The sequence below is a fragment of the Ochotona curzoniae genome, unplaced genomic scaffold (assembly GCF_017591425.1).
Source record: "Ochotona curzoniae isolate NIBS_2020 unplaced genomic scaffold, NIBS_Ocur_1.0 contig_3498, whole genome shotgun sequence".
NCBI classification, from domain to species: Eukaryota; Metazoa; Chordata; class Mammalia; order Lagomorpha; family Ochotonidae; genus Ochotona; species Ochotona curzoniae.
Genome location: NW_024465885.1, coordinates 12,880,512 through 12,885,426, shown reverse-complemented (window position 1 = coordinate 12,885,426; position 4,915 = coordinate 12,880,512). Strand labels below are relative to the sequence as shown.

Below are 4,915 nucleotides of genomic sequence, written 5' to 3'. Positions count from 1 at the left end.
TGTGATTATTTGGGGAGCAAAGCAGCTGATAGATGATCTCTGTGTCTCTTCTCACTGTATATTATAATTGAATGCTATAATGGCATTCAAATCTTTAATGCCATTTCTAATGTCCGAGACATGAAATTCATATGCAAGATGCGTGTAGAAGAAATCAAAGACCTAAATGAATGCAAATATGCTAAGAGTTAGGATGCCATTTCTTTTTTTTTTTCCAAATGAATCACAGATGTAACATCATTTCCTTCAGAATTCTAGGAACACTTCTTGCTAATATGAAAATAATTCCAAAAGTACATGGAAAATAAATATTAGGAGAATTTCATGGAGTAGAGTATGCTTGCATAGACAAAGCACATCGAACGGCCAGTCTTGTGGTACAGTTGGCTAAGCCACAGCATGTGATGTCATTTTGTATTGGAGTCCCAGCGGCTCCCATTCCAATCCAGGTTATTTATTTATTTATTTATTATTGGAAAGGCAGATATACAGAGTGTCCGATGGCTCACTCCCAAAGTGACCACAATAGCTGGAGCTGATCCAATACGAAGCTTTTTCCGGGTCTCATGTGGGTGCTGGATCCCAAGGCTTTGGGCCACCTTCGACTGCTTTTCCCAGGCCACAAGCAGGGAGCTAGATAGGAAGTGGAGCTGCCAGGGAAGCAGGTCGCCAGGATTAGAACCGGCAACCATATGGGATCCCAGCGCATCCAAGGTAAGGACTTTAACTGCCATGCTATTGCGTCAGGCCCCCAATCCAGTTTCTTGCTAACATTCCTAGGAAGGCAGCAGGCAATGGCCCAAGTACTTGAACTCCTGCCAACCATGTTGGAGACTGGAGTTTCCGGTTCCTGGCTTCTTCCTGGCCCAAACCTGCCTGCTGCAGCCAGTTGAAGAGTGAACCAGCAGATGGAAGATTTCTTCCTCTGGCCCTCAACCTTTCAAACAAATATTTTTTTAAAAAAAGTTTGAAGATTCACACTACAGTTTTGTAAAAAAAAAAAAAAAAACCTGTAGTGATGGGTATTAGTAAAACGTTAGACATAAACCAATGCACAGAAGACAGTAAGTGCACACACACATAATGCATGGTAAATGTTCAAAGAGTCTTCAACGATGCTGGATCAGACATCCATACACAACCATACAGAAATCGACTCAAGTGGATCAGATAACTGGAGGCGGACCTATAAAACGGATGGGAACAAAAATTCCATTCCCCCCCCCCTTTTGTTAGGTTGCTAGTCCTTAGATACAGGAAAAGCATGAAGTAATTATTAAGATGTTACTTCCTGAAATACAAATCAGTAGAATGGAAAGACAAGCTCCATGCTGGGGGGGAATGAAAAATGCTTGCAAGATACATATCTAACAAAGGATTTGTGTTCAGAACATTCAAACTTCCAATATAACAAAGAAAACGGAATTTGAGGAAGCATTTCCTCCTCCCAAAACACACAAAAAGAATGCTCAGTGAACCAGTGAATGGAAGATCTGTCTCTCCTCCTTGTGTTTTCAATAAAAATATATCTTTAGAAAAAGTAAAAAAGATTTCTTAACACGTGTAACATCAGTGAATCTCTTTTTTTTTTAATATGGAACGCTCCATGAATTTGCATGTCATCTTTGCGCAGGGGCGATGCTAATCTCTTTATCATTCCAATTTTAGTATATGTGCTACCGAAGCGAGCACACATCAGTGAATCTCAAAGGCAGAATACCATGTCACTCAAAAATACGTACTGAATAATTCCCTTTATAGTCAAAAAAAGGCCTAAAGAAAAGAGATCAGGGGTTAAGGTTGAGGGAAATGTTTGATTATAAAGGAGCAGAACAAAAGTTTATAGGGTGTTGGAACTATTTTGTATCCAAATGTGATTACAGAAATCTACATTGTATTAAAATTCAAAACTGTAGACTAAAAATCAGGTTTGGGGACAGTACCCTGCCATAGCAGGATAATCCTCTGCCTGTGGCCCTGGTATCCCATGGGCACTGGTTCGTGTCCTGGCTGCTCTACTTCTTGTCCAACTCCCTGCTGATAGCCTGGAAAAGCAGTGGAAGATGCTTGCGCCCCTGAACTTACAAGGGAGAACCAGAAGAGGCTCCTGGCTCTTGGCTTGAGGCCAGCCTAGCTATGGCCATTTTATGGCTGGGTATTCACTGGGAGAACTCTCTCTGCCTCTCTCTCTAACTCTGCCTTTGAAATAAAATTTTAAAATCTTAAAAAAAAAAAAATCAGTTGTGTTAAATGTGAATGAAAGCACTAAAGAACTCACAGGTAAATCCAGGAGCTTACAATGAAAATCTAACATTTGTGATGGGAGGGGGCATTTTCACATTTTTTATTCTTGCAATTTGTGAAGCAGAGCAATAAAGAAAAACTGAGTTAACTTATGAATGTGAAGTGTCTCTCTGTAACCCCAGTGTTTAAAACAGACTTTGACAAGTAGTCATCTCTTATATTCTGAACAATGAAGGAAAACAGGAACAGTGGGGAGTGCCAACGGACCACTTAGAAATGATTGAGTGCCTTATGCTTTGTCGTTCTCACCTTCCGGGATTCCATTTAGGAGTGTCTATTCTTGTTCTGTCTCCTGATTTTCAGCCTCTTGTCTGTCTTCTCTGATTTACATATCCATCTCCCCACTCCAATATGACAAATGAGCCACTGGAGGAATGCAGACAGATGGCGGGGCAACCTACAAGTGCGAGCAGCTACCTCCCTGGAGAGAGTAAGGCCTGGCTGTACATGGTGCTAGAAGGAAATGAAAGACAGAAATTCATCAAAGAAGTGTCCCATCTCTGAGAAGGGACTTAAAGGCACAGAAGTGATTGGGGAACAGAGAAGAACAGGCATAAAGAAGGGTGAGCGAAACTGCTTGAAAGAAAAGCTATTTAAGAGATGAGGTGTTCAGTTTCAGATAGGTAAGTCTGAACTCACATCAAGACATGCACATAAGGCTGCCAGTCTAGGTCCTCCCCATCATGGAAGTTCCAGAAAAAACCACTACTACTATGCTGGTCTCATCACATTCAGAGCTTTGTTGTAGCTACACTGCAGCTAAGTCCTCAGCCCACTCCAGCCTCTACTTAGACCCAGCAACCAGCAACCACACATCTCCTCCTGCATGTTCCACAGGCACTTCAAACATCATGTCACGCTAGGATTAGGACCATAGTCAGGCACAGCCCGAGGTGAGTAAACCTGGAGGTCTAGAGGAAATGAATTTTTTAAAAACACATTCTGAGTGGCCAAAGTCAACAAACCTAAATTTAAAATCTTCCTGTTAAAATGCCACAGTCTGCTGAGCCGTAAAAACAAAACAAAAATAAAACATCATTACTATTTTTCCACCCAACTTTTTGTCATGGAGTTTTCTCTTTTTGAAAGATTTGTTTATTTTTATTGGAAAGGCAGATAGGGAAAAGGAAATACAGAGAGAAAAATCTTCTGTCCACTAGCTCACTTCCCAAGTGACCACAATGACTGGGGCTGAAATGATCCAAAGCCAGGAATGAGGAAGGAGCTTCCTCCAGGTCTGTCATGCAGGTGTAGGTTCCCAAGGCTTTGGGTCATCCTTGACTGCTTTCCCAGGGCACAAGCAGGGAACTGAATGGGATGTGGAGCAGCTAGGACACAAACCAGCACTCTTATAGGATCCTTGTGCATGCAAGGCAAGGATTTAGCTAATAGGTTATTGTGTTGGGCCCCTATCATGAAGTTTGATTTTTAAAAGGATTTATTTATTTTTATTGCAAAGTCAGATATACAGAGAGGAGGAAGGGCAGAGAGGAAGATCGTCCTTCTGATTCACTCCCCAAGTGACTGCAATTGCTGGTGCTGCGCCAATCCAAAGACAGGAACCAGGAACTTCCTCCAGGTCTCCCACGCGGGCGCAGGGTCCCAAAGCTTTCGGCCATCCTTGACTGCTTTCCCGGGCCACAAGCAGGGAGCTGGATGGGAAGTGGAGCTGCCAGGACTAGTACCGGTGTCCATATGGGATCCCAGCGCTTTAAGGAGAAGCCTTTAGCCAGTAGGCCACCAGGCCAGGCCCAGAGTTTTTAAAGGTAAAACTTAGACACAATTTTAAACAGGAAGAAAAGCTATGTATTCTCATCTTGAATTTAATCATTAACATTTTGCTATATTTGCCTTTTCTGTGTATAATAAACGTTTTTGTGTGCTGAGCATTTTCAAGTCAGCTGAGCATTTTGACATTTAATCTAAGTATTTTCATCTGCATGTCCTAAGTATTGAGACACTAGTATAGTCATATCATGTCACATACACAGGACAATGTATAAAGAAAACATCTACTAGCCAGTGCAATTCAAGTACCTCAAATTGTCACCAAAACACTTTGATACTGTTTTTAAAATCAGGGTCTATTGTAATATGAATTATTACAGGGAATTTAAAAGCACCAGTGTAAAAGTTTAATTTTTTTAACCGATAAATCTAATAAGGCATTAAGAATACAAAAATCAAAAAGCAATCTAATAAGTACAATTGCATATTTCAGTGTACAGCGTAGGATTCCTTTCTTGAGGACAGCGTGTTTGAACTCCTTCTATCTCCATTCTTCTCTAAATAGCCATGCAGTAAGGTCCTACACGTGCCCTGCATCATTTCAGTGCTTTTCCAGGGTCCTGTTCTGCTCAAGCCAATCCACCTGTGGCAATAACAGCCTGGCCGCAAGGTGCAGTCCCTGGCTGAGAACCATTTTTCCGCCCGAGGGAGCGGCCACACAGCTCCACACAGGCTGTCCCTTTGCTTTTGGGCTCCCTGTGTTTTCTGCTTTCTCGGCCGCGGCGGACAACGGAGCGCGGTTAGCAGGTGCAGGAGGCCGCGGACGGCCCTCCGGGGCGGGGCTCGGCGTTCGGTTCCGCCCCGAGCGCGCTGCTCCGCCCCG

General features: G+C 42.7%; 1 non-coding gene across 1 annotated transcript; it reads right to left on the bottom strand.

Moving 5' to 3' along the window:
• Window positions 1–1,588: 1,588 nt before the first annotated feature.
• LOC121156976 lies at window positions 1,589–1,692 on the bottom strand. The gene has a single exon (XR_005883957.1). It is a non-coding gene; the product is annotated as a U6 spliceosomal RNA (small nuclear RNA).
• Window positions 1,693–4,915: the final 3,223 nt, after the last annotated feature.